The 17,565-nt window shown below is 34.4% G+C and overlaps 1 non-coding gene across 1 annotated transcript; it reads left to right on the top strand.

Annotated features, from left to right (window-relative positions):
• The first annotated feature begins 563 nt into the window (after positions 1 to 563).
• LOC118530712 (U6 spliceosomal RNA) lies at positions 564 to 671 on the top strand. Its single transcript, XR_004914783.1, has one exon. It is a non-coding gene; the product is annotated as a U6 spliceosomal RNA (small nuclear RNA).
• The last annotated feature ends 16,894 nt before the right edge of the window (positions 672 to 17,565 follow it).

The raw sequence follows: 17,565 nt of genomic DNA, 5'->3' as shown, positions 1-17,565 counted from the left end.
ATTGACTATATTCCTAATGCTGTACTTTTCATTTCTGTGACTTATTTATTTTATTATAATCTTAGATATTTGCCTAGTTTCAATGCTTTAGTGTTTTTATCAGAGAAGTTCCATATTCCATATGTTGAACGCTCTTGTATGTCTTCCATCTGTATTCCTTTTTCTCATGCCCTTTTTCTCTTTTCTCCATTTGTATTTGATAATTTTACCCTTCCCTTTTTTGTTTTCTCTTTCTCTTACAGTGTTTACCATGATATTCATCACCATTAAGTTTTTTTTTTTCATTTTAAATGCTTTTGAAATATTAAACTAGAGTTTTTGTCTTTAGTTTTGGTTTTCCCAGAAGGAGACCATGAGAAGAGGATTCAGGTGAAATAGTTTATTTGAAATATGGAGGAAACACATGGGGGGATGATGGAAGTAACTGAGGCAAAGGAAGGAAAGACAGGCAATTGAGTACATTATCAATAATGTTACCTTTCTGGGTAACCAGAGCATAGTCTTCCTGGAGAACTTCAGACACTAAAGCAAAGATGCTGTCCAGAATGATTGGGCATTTGAGCATGCTTACTTCAGCATCACCTATACTAAAAATTGGAATGATACAGAGAAGTTTAGTGTGGCCCCTGCACAAGGATGGCTTGCAAATTTGTGATGCACTCCATAAAGGGTGTTTGAACTAGGTATTTTAAAATTTCCATTATTGATTGAGGTTTGCTCCAGGAGAGCTTTCATTCTAAGGCACTTCTCCAACTCTGGAAGTAGAGAAGCCGAACTCTAGCAGCCAGAAAATGTCCTTGGCAATGACATGGAAATGCTGAAAGTGGGGCAGGTAGATGCCAAACATGGTGGAGAAGGGGCACTCACAGTGTCACCTTTTTCATCACATTTTTACATTTCACATTTTATATTTCTTTTTGTCACTTTTTTTCTGGCAGGTTTTATTATTTGGTGGCATGCTATTATGTTAATATAAATATGTTCCCAAGTCCTTGCTTTGTTTTATTAGAAGAACCTTACGTGGAAGCAGCAATGATTCAGGGTGGCTCTCAAGTTCATGGCTCAAGGCACACTCTTGCACCCAGAATTTCTCTATTTCTTCTGGGGTCTGTTTTGGTAAGATTATTTTCATCAAGAAATTGTAAATTAAATAAATAAAAGTATATCTCAATTTTTGCAGAATTAGAACAAAGATTTTTATGATAACATCTTATTTTTTAAATTTCTTCAATATCTGTAGTGATACTTCATATTTTATTTCTAAATATTGATTGTGTGTGATGTATTTTTATTCTTACTGAAATCTCACCAAGAGTTTCATCATTTTTTATTTGTCTTTTCAAATAATAAACTTTGGCCTTGCTAATAATTATCTTTATTATACGTTTGTTTTCTATTTATTTGATCTCTGCTATAATCACTCATTATTTTTATCTTCTACTTTTTCAAATTGGATTTTTTTCTCTACCTTCATGGAATGTACATTTAGTTAATAATTTTTCAGTCTTTTTTTCTTTTCAAATGTAAGTATTTGTGGTAACTTTTCTCCTAATAATTTTTAGCTGTATCCCACAAATTTGATATATAGATTTTTAGAGTTTGCTTCAAATTTTTCAAAATCCTTATATTTTCTCTGATCCATGAGTTAATTTTCAAGAAAATCTTTTGTCATTGATTTCTAAATTAATTGTATTTTATTTAAGAAACATGCTTTATATTATTTCATTCCTTTGAAATTTATTGAGCTAGGCTTTAAGACAACATTACATTTGTAAATATTTTACATAGTCTTACAAAAACATGTATTCTGTATTCATTGGGTGAATTAATGTCCTTATATAAGGTCAGTTTTGTTAATAGTACTGCTCAAATTTTCTTCAACTTCACTGTTATTTTGTCTGTTTTGTTTGTTTGTTTGTTTGTTTTTTAAAGATTTTATTTATTTATTCATGAGAGAGAGAGAGAGAGGCAGAGGGAGAAGCAGGCTCCCAAGGAGCAGGGAGCCCGATGCGGGACTCGATCCCAGGACCCTGAGATCATGACCTGAGCGGAAGGCAGACGCTTAACCATCTGAGCCACCCAGGCGCCCGTGTTTGTTTGTTTTTACAAATAAATGTTTCAGAGTCTTTTTTAGTGAATTGGACACTTTTTCATTCTATAGTATCCATTTGATCCCAAGTAATGATATTGCCTTAAAGTTTATTAAAGTCTTACCAGTTTTGTTAAAGTATAGCTATATCACTTTCCCTTTGGGGTACCATTTCAGATATATTTTTCCTTATTATTTTTCATCTTTTTTTTATTATGTTCAGTTAGCCAGCATATAGTACATCATTAGTTTTTGATGTAGTGTTCAATGATTCATTAGTTGTGTATCTTTCTATTAAGATGACTCAGACATGAAATTGTCTTTTTTGAGTAAAAATATTCAATATTGTAAAAAAAATCTAATAAATCTGAGAATCACTGTCTTTTAAGTGGATTTTTTAGTCTAGCCATATTTAATGAAATTCTTAATATTTAAATTTAAGCCATATGAAATTGCCATTTTTATGTAGTCACATTAAAGATATCCTCATTAGTATTATTTTGGGTACTTTCTCCAGAGAAATAAGGCAAGCAAAGAAAGAAAGGACAAAAGTATCATTATTTTCAAGTACTATAATACATACATAGAAACCTGAGTAAACTGAAGCAGATATTAGAAATTATTTTTAACAGTTTACAAAGATGCTTAGCTGCTTACTTAATATATGTTCCAATGGAAGCCTTTTAAATCATCAAGAAGAATATAAAAATACAAAAATAATGTCCTTTCACATTAGACAATCAACAAAATACCTTAGAGTAAATGTAAGTACTCTGTAGCACCTTAATGAAGATAATCACAAAATATCATTGAATGATGACATTTATTGAAATGTCATTTACTGAAACATTTATTTGTAAAAACAAACAAACACGGGCGCCTGGGTGGCTCAGATGGTTAAGCGTCTGCCTTCAGCTCAGGTCATGAAAAATATTTTTTTTCAAGAAGACTTGAAAAAAAGAGAGAATAGATACATCTGGATGGAAAAACACATTGAAACTATGACAATTTTCATAGGTCTTATTTACTATGTCTAAATAGATTAGCAAACACTAAATTATAGTGTTAGAGTTCTGTATAACACTTCTGCTTTCATCTACAAGGTATGGGACATACTCTGCAATAAGTTGCAACACATATTAGGCAGCACACTAGTTAAAAAGGAGAGGAAGTTCTGCTTTTAATTTTGTGGACTTGCAAACCCTTTCTGAAGCACTGACATTGGAACTTTCATATATGTGACTGTTTGTATACTTTGCTATGATTTTTGGCATTTATTTTAACAGAACATAAGAAGAAAGATGAAGGAAAAAAAGTGCTCACAGCCATACAGAGAAAAATGTTCTTTTTGGAGAATGAATTAAACTTGCAAAATTTCACTTTCTGTTGGTATTAATTTATATTCAGGGGACAGAAATATATTATTTAATATTAGTTTTACTTCTCCTAGATTATTATTCCTAAAAGTTTCTCTACTATTTTTTATATGTCATCCCATAATCAATCTCTCCTCCATGTACAGTCCAGTGTGATATTTTATTTATTTTGGTTTTTTTAATATTTATTTATTTATTTGAGAGAGAGAATTAGAGCACAAGTGGGAGGAGGGGCAAAGGGGGAGGGAGAGGGAGAGAGAATCTTCAGCAGACTCCCCAGTGAGCACAGAGCCCAATGTGGGCCTTGGTCCCAGGACCCTAATATCATGACCTGAGTAGAAATCAAGAGACAGAAGCCCAACTGACTGAGCCACTCAGGTCCCCCAGTGTGATATTTTAAAGCTAAACAAAAAGAAATCACACCAATCCCTATGTGATTGCTATCATTCCCTATGACTTCCCTTTACAGTTAGAATAAAATGAAAATATAAATGCAACCCCCATGAGCCTACATGATCTAGCCACTCTCTTTCTCTCCTTCCTCAACAGCTATCCTTTTCCATCTCAACCACCATTGTCCCATAACTGAAAGATTCAGTGATAGTGAATGAGGCACAGGAACCATGTCTTGGGTCTTCCCATGAAGTAATGATGGAATCTCCTAGAGCCATCCCGTGGCCCTGAGGAGAACTGGCCTGAAGATGGCTTGAACACCACAGTTGACAGATGGAAAGATGCAAGAACTGTTAACAAGCCAAACCTGGAGAAACACTTGCTCCAGTATTCTTGTTCTGTAAAATAGTAATTCCTTATTGTATAAGCCAAAAAAGCTTACCTAAGACAGTTGGGCATCAGAAAACATTCATCAAAGGGGGATAATTGGATAAAATAAAATAGATGTAAACTTTTGAGTTATGGAACCATAGAAAAAGCAACTATGTAGACTGAGAAAGTGCAATGGCAAAGGCGCCAATTGTCTGATAGATACAGAAGAGATTCCAGACTCACAGGAAGCAAAAATAACAGAGGCAAGAATGAGAACTGGGACAGAAACTGGGAGATTTGTTGAAATAAGTATATGAAAAAGCTAGCCCTACCTTTTTTTCTCCTATGCCCCATGCCCACAGCCAGACATTTTCATAGAAGCATAAACTAGGAGGATCTTTTGCTGAGGAAAATGAACAAATAGGCACAAATAGAAATCCGTTAAATTTTTGTTGAAAGACTGAATGAGCACTTCCTAAAACTTAACATATGCTGCACCATAATGCACAGTAACTGATAGAAGCAGCAGTCAAAAAAGTCAGGAAGAATATATCAGATTTGAAGAATGACCACATTCACATATATATATATATATATATATATATATAACACTGCATGTTACAATTCCAGAATATGGGGTGCCTGGGTGGCTCAGTTGGGTAAGCGTCTGCCTTTGGCTCAGGTCATGATCTCAGGGTCCTTGGATTGAGCCCTGCATTGGGCTTCCTGCTCAGTGGGGAGTCTGCTTTTCCCTCTCCCTCTGCCCCTCCCCCTGCTCATGGTCTCTCTCTCTCTCTCTCTTTCACTCTCTTTCTAATAAGTAAATAAAATCTTAAAAAAAATAATTCTAGAATATACACTATTTTTAGGTATACATAGAACATTTACTAAAATTAAATATAATGGGAGCTAAGGAAAGTATTAATACATTTAGAAGAATTAAAACTACATCTTACATTTTTTTTACCTCAGTGAAATTAAATTTAGATTATCAACAATCCTCCTCTCCTACCTTCCCTCTGCTCACAAATGACTAGAATGTAGTTACCCATTTGGGAATTAAGACAGTGCTTTTAAATAATGCATGAGGGAAATAAAAAATAACAATGGAAAATTTTAAAATATGAACCAAATGATAATATAAATAAAAGATATCAAATTTATGATATGTAACTGAAGCTATGCTGATAGAGAATAGATCATCTGAAATGCATAAAAAAACAAGAAAAGTTAAAGATCAATAATCAAATCAGGGATTTCTGCTTCCAGTCAAGAAAGAGTTTTAAAGACTGGATTTAACCTCTTATCTGAAACAAAGGAAAATCAGACAGAAAAGTATAAAACAATGACTTTTAAGACACTGAAATTAGATAATAAAGGAAGTAATTGCTGAGAGATAGAAAATACATGGGGGTAGGGGGGGCGCCCCTGACTGGGTGGCTCAGTCAGTTAAGTGTCCGCCTTTGGCTCAAGTCATGATCCCAGGGCCCTGGGAAGGGGATCCAGCCGTGCACTGGGGAGCCTGCTTTTCCCCTCTCCCTCTGTTGCTCCCCTGGCTTGTGCTCTCTTGCTTTCTCTGTAAATAAATAAATAAAATCTTAAAAAAAAAAAAAACAAGAAAAAAAAAACACACAGGGTAAGCTTATAATTGCTCCCACTGTCAATGCCTTGACAGAGTTGTTAAGAGAACTAGGAAAATTTATTTTTTATTTTTTATTTTTTTATTATTATGTTCAATTAGCCAACATATAGTACATCATTAGTTTTTGATATAGTGTTCAACGATTCATCAGTTGCGTATAACACCCAGTGTTTTGAGTTGAGGAGATGGAGCCCAAAATCTGGAGAGACCAAAGCAGAGGAATTAGCAATATAGAATCTATAGATATTAAAGGATAGTAAAAACATATTAAGAACAACTTCATGCCAATGAACTTGGCATTTTAAATTCCTTTAAAGACATACAAAGCTAAACCAGGATAAAATGGAGAATATGAATAGCCTTGTCTGTACTAAAGAAAAAGAGTTAGTAGTTAAAAATCTTCTCCCCTCAACAAACAAACAAACAAACAAGCACTCCAGGTTCAGAGCTTCACTTGTGAATTTTACCAATAACTTTAAAAAAAATACAAGTTCTACACAAAATCTTTCAAACATTGAGGAGCAGGGAATGTTTCCCAAATCATTCTATAAAGTCAACTTTACCATGATACTGAAAACCAGAAAAATGGCATTGCAAAGTAAGAAAACTATAAACCAATATTCCTCATTAATATAGATACAAATGTCCTAAACTAAATTTTAGAAGATTATATTTAACAATATATATAAAGACATCATTATCAAGTAGAGTTTATAACAGAAATGCAAGGTTGTTTTATTATTCTAAATAAGGGATCAGCAAATTATTTTTTTTAAGGCCAGCTAATAAATATTTTAGGTTATGGCTATATAGTCTTTGTCACAACTGTTCAATTCTTCCACTGTAGCATGAAAATAGCTATATACAATACATAAATGGATGGCATGGCTGTGTCCCTAAAGAAAAAAAAAATTCACAAAAACAGGCAGCAGGACCTTGGGCTATAGTTTGCTGACCACTGTTCCAAATCATTCAATTTAAATCATCATATTAACAAATAAAAAGAGAAAAACAGGGGCGCCTGGGTGGCTCAGTCGGTTAAGCGGCTGCCTTCAGCTCAGGTCATGATCCCAGAGTCCTGGGATCGAGCCCCGCATCGGGCTCCCTGCTCAGCAGAGAGCCTGCTTCTCCCTTTCCCTCTGCCTGCCGCTCTGCCTACTTGTGCTATCTTTCTGTCAAATAAATAAATTAAAAAAAATAAAAATAAATTAAAAAAAAAGAGAAAAACAATATGATGAACTCAATAGATGGAGAAAAAGCACTTGAACAAAATTTACATCCATTCCTACTAAAAATTTCAGCGAAACAAAAATAATTAAAGGGAATTTCCTTTCCTGAAAAAGGACATCTACCAAAAAGCTACAGAGCTGGCATCACAATAGTGAAAGACTGAATGTTTGACTCCTCAAATTAGGATAAATTCAAGCCTACCTACTCTTACCACTTCTGTTAAACATTATAATGAAGATTCTAATCACTTACAATAAGGCTAAAAAATGAAATTCAAATTCATCAAATTTGAAAGGAAGAAGTATAATCATCATTATAGACACAGGATTATTTATATGGGATAATGTGATCCTCAAAAATCTACTAGATATCTTAAGAGAGTTTAATGAGATTGAAGGATATATGAATATAAAAAAATCTTTTTGTTTCTACTGATAATGACTGATTAAAATTGAGATATAAAATAAAACAACTTTTAAATAGTATCAAAACCTATGAAATACTTCAGACAAATTTGACAAAATATGTAAAACAATATACACTGAAAACCACAAATATTGTTGATAGAAATCTTAGAGGAACTAAATAAATGGGTCAGAAGACTCCTAAAATTGATCTTAGAATGAAAGCAATCACAATGAAAATCTCCTCATGTTCTTTGTAGAAATTGACAAAGTAATACTAAATTTCCTATGGTATGTAAAGCCAATAATTTAGAAAAATAAGATCAAAAGCGGAAGACTAATATTACTTGATTTCAAGACTCATAAAACTTTAATAATCAAGACAATGTGGTATTTGTGAGGAGACAGAAAATTACATCAAAGTAATAGAACAGAAAGTCTGTAAATAGACACATGCATACATGGAAAAATGAATTTTTTTTTGAAAAATAATTCTTAATGAAAACACAAGGCGACTGATTTCTGTGCATTGATTTTGTATCCTGCCACATTGCTGAATTGCTGTATGGGTTCTAGTAACTTGGCGGTGGAGTTTTTGGGTTTTCCAAATAAAATAGCATATCGTCTGCGAAGAGGGAGAATTTGACTTCTTTGCCAATTTGAATGCCTTTTATTTCTTTTTGTTGTCCAATGGCTGAGGCTAGGACTTCTAGTATTGTGTTGAACATAATGGTGGTATTAAGGAGGGCACTAGTTGTGATGAGCACTGGGTGTTATACACAACTATTGAGTCATTGAACACTATATCAAAAACTAATGATGTACTATATGTTGGCTAACTGAACATAATAAAAAAATTTTTAAAAATAAAAGTGCCTGTAGAGCAATAGCTCTGAAATTTTATGCCCTAAGATTCTTTTTCTACTGCAGTTTTCACTTTTGAAATATTATTATAAACAACCTCTTGGTAAATAAATTTTATTAACAAATAAAAAGAAAAGAAAACACAAAGGCAAATCAGTAGAGAAAGGATTATCTTTTCAAAAATATTGCAGAACAATTAGATATCTAAGTGTAGAAACAAATAAACTTCTATCTTTATGCTATATATGAAAATTAAGAATGAATCACAGATTTAAATATGAAACCTAAAACTCTATAGCTTCCACAAGAAAACATAGGAGAAAGCTTTTGTACTGACCTTGGGGGAGGCCAAGGTATCTCTGATATGACAGTAACAGCATGGTCCACAATAGAAGAAAAATTTGATGAATGGATTTCATACAAACAAAAGCTTCTCTTTGAAAACATTTTTAAGAAAATTAAAAGAGAATCCTCAGAATTGCAGAAAATATTTTCAAAGAATGTATTTTATTAAAAACTTACAAGAAAAATATATAAAGACCTTTTAAAACTCAATAATGAGAAACCAGTCAAAATAATTGGCAAAATCTTTAAACAGGTACTTCACCAAAGAATGTAAACACATGAAAAGATGTTCAAAATTACAGCTTATTTAAAGAAATAAAAATTAAAACCACAATGAGATACCACTACACACTTTTTAGAATAGTTTGCATTAAAAAGACTCGTGTGTTAGTGAGATTGTGGAAGAAATGGAGCTCTCATTTATTACTGTTAGGAATGTAAAATCATACAATCACTTTATTACACAGTATGCAAATTTCTTATACACTTAAGTGTACTTCTTGCCATATTATCCATGCTTGAAAAGAAAACAAAAAAAAATCACTATTTCTATTCAACACTCACCTGGAAGTTATGACTAAAGCAATAAGGTAAAGGGAAAAAATATAAGGACTATAAAGGAAGAATTAACATGATCATGTACATAAAAAAAACAAAGAAATAATGGAGAGGGAGATTACTAAAATTAATAAGGTAATTTAGCAACCTGGATAGCAGTTCAGTATAGAAAAATAGGTTGTAATGATTATATACGAACAACTGAAAAAAAATAAAATTTAAAAAAGAAACCCCTTACAATATTTTGAAAAACACGTTAAATACAGAGTCATGAATAAATAGTAAGACTGAGACTTAAGACAATAAAAAAAAATACCTTCCACCCTCAAAACCAGGAAAATAAACATTATGTAAAAAGTAATCTGCAAGGGCTGAGCCTCTCTGAATCCCAGTGCAAAAGGAGCTTAAAGCCAAGGATGGAGGAGTCATGAGAGGTGTGGGAGTGTGGAAAACACACCTCTGGCAAGCCAGCCTTTACTCTACACATAAGATATCTCCAGAAGAATCTGAAGCCTGTGGCAACTGAAAGGAAATGTAAGAACAAACCTCAAACAGAGCTGAACTCGACTAGTTTAATTGAAACCCTATCATAAAGCCCTAGATGAAGAAAAGGCATACCCATGTCTAGGGATGAAAACTGTTTTTTCATATTTAAGTCTTATACAAAATATACAGCTGTCAACAACAAAAAATATGAGGTATATATGAAGGCAAGAGAAAACACTTTCAAATGGCAGGATTTCCTTCTTTTTATGGTATATATATCACATTTTTAAATTGAATTATCCATCAATGGATACTTAGGTTGTTTCCATGTCTTGAATATTGCAGATAATGCTGCAGTGAACATAAAGGTGCAGATATCAATATAGTGATTTCATTTTCTTCAGGTAAATACCCGTAAGTGGAATTACTAGGTCATATGCAGTTCTATTTTTAATTTTTTGAGGAACTTTTTTACTGTTTTCCATAGTGGCTGCACCAATTTCGTTACCAACAGTGCACAAGGGTTCCCTCTTCCCCACATCCTCTCCAGCATTTGCTATTTCTTGTCTTTTTGATAATAGTATTCTAACAGATGTGAAGTGATGTCTCATTATGGTTTTGATTTATATTTCCCAGGTGATTAATAATATTGAGCACCTTTTCTTGTACTTGTTGGCCATTTTCTTTGGAAAAATGCCTATTCAGTTCCTCTGTCTAGTTTTAATTGGATTGTTTCTTTTCTTGTTATTCAGTTGTATGAGTTCTTTATGGAATTTGGATATTAACCCCTTTCCTGATACATCCTTTGGAAATGTTCTCTCCTGTTCTAGGCTACCTGTGCATTTTGTTGATGGTTTCTCCTTATGTATAAAACATTTTTCTTTGATGTTGTCTCATTTATTTTTGCTTTTGCTGCTTGTACTTTGGATATAATATGCAAAAAAGTCTGGTGCCAAGACTGATGTCAAGGAATTTTTTCTGTTTTTTTCTAGAATTTTTATGGTTTCAGGTCTTATGTTTAAGTCCTAAATCCAATTTGAGTTAATTTCTGTGAGTGGTCATTATTTTTCATGTGGATATCCAGTTTCCCCAACAGCATTTGTTAAAGAAACTGTCCTTTCTTCATTGAGTATTCTTGGCTCCACTGTTAATTACTAATTGGCCATATATATGTGGCTTTATTTCTGTGCTCTCCATTCTGTTCCATTGGTCTATGTATCTGTTTTTAAGTCAGTACCATAATCTTTGATTATATAGCTTTGTAATATAGCTTGAATCATGAAGTGTGATGCTTCCAGCTTTGTTTTTTTTCTCTACTTTGACTATTCAGGGTCTTCTGTGGTCCCATATGAATTTTAGAATTGTTTTTTTTCTATTTCTATGAAAATGTCTTTGGAATTTTTATAGGGATTGCACTGAATCTTCACTTTTCATTTTTTATTCCTTTTTGATCCTCTGATTGTATAATTTCAATTGATCTGTCTTTGAGTTCACTGATTTTTCTGCTTGGATCTTTTCTGTTTCTTCCTTGTTTAACTTCTTATTTTGTTTTTGTGGTTTGCCTGGTATCATTAAATTATTCATCTGCTCTTTTGTAGCTCTCTGAGCATCGTTAGAACAATTATTTTGACATCACTATCAGGCAATTCATGTATCCCCATTTCTTTGGATTAGTTATGGGAGGTTACTGTATTCCTTTGGTGGTGTTATTTTTCCCTGATTCTTCATGTTACCTGTAGCCTTGCAGAGGTGTCTGTGCATTTGAAGAACTTACTTTTCTACATTTTATGGACTAACTTTGGTGTGGCATGGCACCAAGTCCAGGGCACGTGGCAGGTCTGGGTCCGGGAAGGCGTGAGGTCTTATCAGTTCAGACTTCTAAGATCCACAGTATTGACAACTAAATGGTCTTTAGCTAGAGCTGTGAGGAGTCCAAAAAGTGGCTATACAGACTATTGGGGTCCTCCTGAGTGCCTTTAGGTCCAGTATCTAGGGACTAGTGCAGGCATCAATTGTGGCCAGAGCAAACAGTATGCACACACTCAGCTGCAGGAGCCAGCTGCAGGTCCTCTGTATTGGCAGGGTCCATTTGCAGAGACACACATAGTGGTGGGAGTCAAGGCCCAGCGAAGGCCAGGGCCAACTGCAAGCACAGGCACACTGGCAACTGTGGGTGCCCTGGCTGTGGTGTACTCTATGTTGGGTGTCACCATGGGTGCACAGCAGGGGAGGCCAGCATCTAGATTCAGGCTGAGGTCATGCAGGTGTCTAGCTGGAAAGACTAGTTACAGATCAGAATTAGGGTGTCAGCTAGTGACAGCAGACAAGGCTGGATTTGGGCTGTGAAGGTCTTGGCTATGAGCATGTACTCTTATGGCTGCATGGTCTCCCAATGGGTACATAGCAGTGGAGGCTAGAGTCATGCAGGTATGCAGCTGGAGAGGCTAGGCTCCATTGTATGCACATTGGTGAGGAACAACTGCTGGGATCTAGGCTCTACACTCACACAGTTGCAGAGGCCTGGGCTGACTGCTAGTGTGGGTCCCAGATCTGGCAGTGATGAGGAGAGGAGGCCTAAAAGGAGTCAGGTGGCTGCTGTCTGTGATCATGAATATCTGGGGCAAAAATGGTATCTGCAGGGGGTCCCTGGGGGTGTGCTAGCCCTTGGTTTCTTCACTGTTAATAGTTGTTGGGGTCATCTGTAGAGCAGGTCACTGGTAACCATGGTTGACCTGCACTGCATGACTCATATAGGTAGCTCTTGCTCTTCTTTTTTGTTTGCAGCTGTCTCTGTATGTCTGAGCTCTGCCAGTTGCTGGGTGGGGTGAAACTGAAGCAGGTCCTTCATGTAGCGCCCCAAATGCTGGGGAAGCTGGTTGCTTACTCAGCCCTTCTTTTCCTGACAAGTGGAATTCTTTCTAGTTTAGGAGTTGCCTCTTGGCACTGAACAATGCAGGCCTGGGGAATGGGATGATGCAGAGAAATTTAAGGTGTTCTTCCTTCTTTTTTTGTGCAGTTATTCTTTGTTTTGTGGTTCGACTGTATTACTGGAGTGTAAGGGGACTCCAGAGCTCTCTAAGAGCTGTTTTTGTTTATAAATAGCTGTCTAATTGTTGATCTTTGTGGAAGGAGAGAGGCTGGGGTCTCTCATGTGGCCATTTTGGGTTTGGTCAATTGATATTTGACAAGAATGCCAAGGGAATTTAGTAAGAAAAAAAAATCTTCTCACAAAATGGTTCTAGGATAATTGGATACCTAATGTAAAAGAATGAATTTGGTTCACACCAGATACAAAAATTAACTCAAAATGTGTTAAACCTAAATACAGGAGATAAAACTATTAAACTTTTAGAAGGAAACATAGGTGTAAACGTTTGTGACCTTGAATTAGGCAAAAGTTTCTTAAAGAAGGAAAGGGAAAAAAAATAGATTAATTGGAAAAGCACTGGGTGTTGTATGTGGGGGATGAATCACTGGATTCTGCTCCTTATCCAGTGCTGCACTGTATGTTAACTAACTTGAAATTAAATTAAAAAAAAAGAAAAATTTTGTGCATCATAGTGTACTATCAAGAAAGTGAAAAGACCCATTATGTGGGGGAAAATATCTGCAAATCATATATCTGGTAAGCATCTAGCATCCAGAATATATTAAAAAAAACCTTACAATTCAACAATAAAATGATTAATAACCTAATTTTTTAATAGGCTAAGGATTCAAATAGACGTTATACCAAAGAATTTATACAAATGGCTAACAAGCTCATGAAAAGATGCTCAACATCACTATTCATTAGAGAAATGAAATAACTACAGTAATGTACCACTTTATACCCAATGTGATATCTAAAAAAATATTAAAAAGACAAATAACAATGTTGTTTAGGACATAGAGAAATTGGAACACTTACACATTGCTGGTAGAAATGTAAAATGATGTAGCCACTGTGGAAAACAGTTTGGCAGTTCCTCAAAAAGATAATGATAGCATTAGGATATGATCCAACAACTCCATTCCAAGGTGTATATTCAAAAGAATTGAAAACTTATTTTGACACAAAAACATGTATGTGAATATTCACAGCAGAAGTATTCATAACAGCCAAAGAGTAGAAACAACCCAAATGCCCATCAACTGATGACTAGATAAACAAAATGTGGTATGCCCCAAAATGGAATATTATTTAGCTGCAAAAAGCAATGAATTACTGATACATACTACAATTAGGATGAAAATGAAATATAATGTTAGGTGAAAGAAACTGAACACACAAAAAACCCACATATTTTATGGTTCCATTTATATGAAATGTCCAAGATAGGCAAATCCACAGAAACAAGAAATAGATTAGTGGTTGCCAGGAGGTGGGAAGGGGGAAATTGGGAAGGATGAGTTTATTTTGGGGATGTGGAAGTATTCTGGATTTGATGGTAATTAAGGGTATACAACATTGTGAAGAACACTAAAATCCACTAAGTTGTATACTTTAAAATAAAATAATAAATTCCATGTTACATAAATTTTATATGCATAAAACACTCTTAGAAAACTGCAAATAGAAGGGCACTTCCTTCACCTGGTCAAGAACATCTACAAAAGACCTACAACTAACATCAATCATAAAGGTGAGAGAATGAATGCTTCCACTCTCAGAGTGGAAAGATGGAAAGAAGGCTCTTTCACATACTCCTAAACAACATTGTCCTGGAACTCCTAACCAGTGCAGTAACTCAAGAATAGACCTACATATTACAAATGAAAAAAAAAAAAAAAATCATGTGATATAATTGTCTAGAAAACTAGGAGGAATGTACAAAAAATCCCCTAGAATAAGTGAGTTTATCAGAGTCTCAAGAATTAAGGTCATTATTTAAAAGTCAATATTATTTCTATAGAATAGCAATTAGCAATTAGATTTTAATTTTAAAAATGTCATCTGCGGGGTGCCTGGGTGGTGCAGTTGGTTAAGCATCTGATTCTTGATTTTAGCTCAGGTCGTAATCTCAGGGTCATGAGATCCAGCCCCATGTCAGGCTACTGCTCAGCCCGGAGTCTGCTTGGGATTCTCTCTTCCTCTCCCTCTGCCCATCCACCCATGCTTGCTCTCTCTCTCTCTCTCTCTCACAAATAAATAAATAAATAAATAAATAAATAAATAAATAAATCTTTAAAATATCACCTGCAATAAATTACTTTAGTACATATCTAACAAAATATATGCAGAAACTACACTTATAAAACATTGATGGAAGAAATGAAAGAATTCATAAATAAATGGTGATATCTAATGTTTATGGATTGGAAGTCTCAATATTACTAAAATGTCAATTCTTAATTTTATCTATAGATGAAATGTAATTCCAATCAAAATCTGAGCAAGTGTTTTGGTAGGTCTAAAATATATAAATGTATACGATGGCCAAGACAATTTTGAAAAATGAAAATTTGGAGTATTCATACTACTTGATTTCAAGATTTATAATAAAACTACAGTAGTTAGGAGTGTGGAAAAGATGAGAATTTAAATCACAGATCAATGAGTCAGAGTAGAAAATCTAGAAATATACCAACACAAATCAGGTCAACTAACTTTTGACAATATTGCAAAAACAATTCAATATGAGACAGAATATTTCTTACAAATGTTACTTGAACAATAGGTCCTCTTTACTCAAACCCTTGAATCTTGACACATATTTCATATCTTTTACAAGATTAATTCAAAATGGATCATGGATATGAATATAAAACATAAAATGATAAAACTTCTAGAAGAAAAAAGGAGAAAATATGTGTTCAGTTTTAGAAAAATAAATTTTAGAAATTACATTGAAGGCATAATTCATAAAAGGACAAATTGATAAATTAGCCTTCAGCAAAAATAAAAATTTATACTCTTTGTAAAACACTGTTAAAACAATGGGCCAGCTACAAGCTGAAAGAAAATATTTTTAAATTACATATTTGATTAAGCACTTTATCAGATCCAGAATATATCCAGATTATATCCAGAATATATAAAGAACTCTCAGAACTTAACAATAAGAAAACAAACAACAAAATTTAAAAAAATGGACAGATGACCTAATTAGACATTTTACCAAAGAAGACATATGAATGATCAATAAGAATCAGAAAAGATGCTCAACATTATTTGTCATTAGAAAAAAAAATACACAGTAAACTACCATGTGATACAATACATGCATATTAAACTGGCTAAAATTTAAAAACAAAAACTAGAAATAACAAGTCCTAGTGAGGATGCAGAGAAACTGGATCTCTCATACTTTACTATTTGGAAGGCCACTTTGGAAAACAGTTTGGCAGAGTCTTATAAAATTAAACATACATTTACTATATAATAAAGGAATCACTTCCAGGTATTTATGCAAGTGGAATGAACTTATATTCATACAAAACCCTGTACATGAGTGGGGATTAGCAGCTTTATTCATGGTTGCCAAAGATGGAAACAACCCAGATGTCCTCTTAGGGAGAATGAATAAACAACCTGTGGTACATCCATAAAATGGAGCACTACTCAGTTGTAAAAAGAAACAATGTATTGATTCATAGGACATGGATGAATCTTTAGTGAATTTTGCTAAGGAAAGAAACCAAATCCAAGACACTCTATATGGTTTGTTTCAATTTATATGACATTTTGGAAGAGCCAATACTATACCATCAGAGAACAGATCAGTAGTTGCCTGGGGTTGGAAGTGAAGGAGGGGTTGACAACAAACAAATTGAGGGGGAGGTGATTAACTGTTCTGTATGGTACATTGCTGATGGGTATATAAATCTATGTGTCTGCAAAAACCATAGAACTTATACCACAAAGAGTGAATTTTTATTTCATTCAAAAATTTAAAGATCAACCAGCATATTGATGAAAGCCAAGATGGAATGCAGACTGTGAGAAAAGAATCTGACTCTATTACAAATAAATGACATAATTACATTGAAAGGGTGGGAAAGAAAGGAACATGTTCCCTCACCTTACTGCAGATTGACTCTGGTGTAAGGACCCTCAGAGTGGCTGAGACCCTCTTATTCTCTTTTAGATGGGAAAGTGTACATATGTGAAACCTGGGGTGCTCCATTCAATTTACTTCCATGAGGATAGTCAGCCTGAGAACAGAAACATCTGAATGCGGGTAGAATAGAGAGACTCCCAGAGTAACTGCACCAGGATCCTGATCAAATGTGTCTCCCACCTACCCACTTACACACTCTTTAGTAAATAATTAGTAAATTCTCCTTTTTCCCTCAAAATTTGCTAGTAGTAATCTAAACCATCCTACCAAATACACCTTCCATATGCCCTTTTGAGGAATTTACTTGAGCATGTACTTCTGTAAAATTGGTAAGTAAATAAAGAAAAAAGAAACGCTGAGACTCAGAAAACTGTATCTAACCCACTAAGGCAACATCAGAAGTCCTGTGATCACGGCTTTGCAGCAGTCATAAAAAACAACAGATGCAGGGGTGCCTGGGTGGCTCAGTTGGTTGAGTGTCCAGCTCTTGGTTTTGGCTCAAGTCGTGATCTCAGGGTCGTGGATCCCCCTGCCTCGGCTGCATGCTCAGTGGGGAGTCTGCTTGAGATTCTCTACCTCTCCCTCTGCCCCTCCCCCACTTGTGCTCATGCTCTCTCTCTCTCTCTCTCAAATAAATCTGTAAAACAAAACAAAACAAAACAACAACTAATCCAGACTGAAGCTATCTGGCAAGGTGGGATATTATGGATTAGATAGTATACTTCAGGGTTTCAGAATGACAAAGAAATAAAAATATAGAATA

This window comes from Halichoerus grypus, chromosome 8 (assembly GCF_964656455.1).
Source record: "Halichoerus grypus chromosome 8, mHalGry1.hap1.1, whole genome shotgun sequence".
Lineage (NCBI taxonomy): Eukaryota > Metazoa > Chordata > Mammalia > Carnivora > Phocidae > Halichoerus > Halichoerus grypus.
Note: the sequence above shows the minus strand (reverse complement) of the source record. Positions and strands in the feature narration are given on the sequence as shown.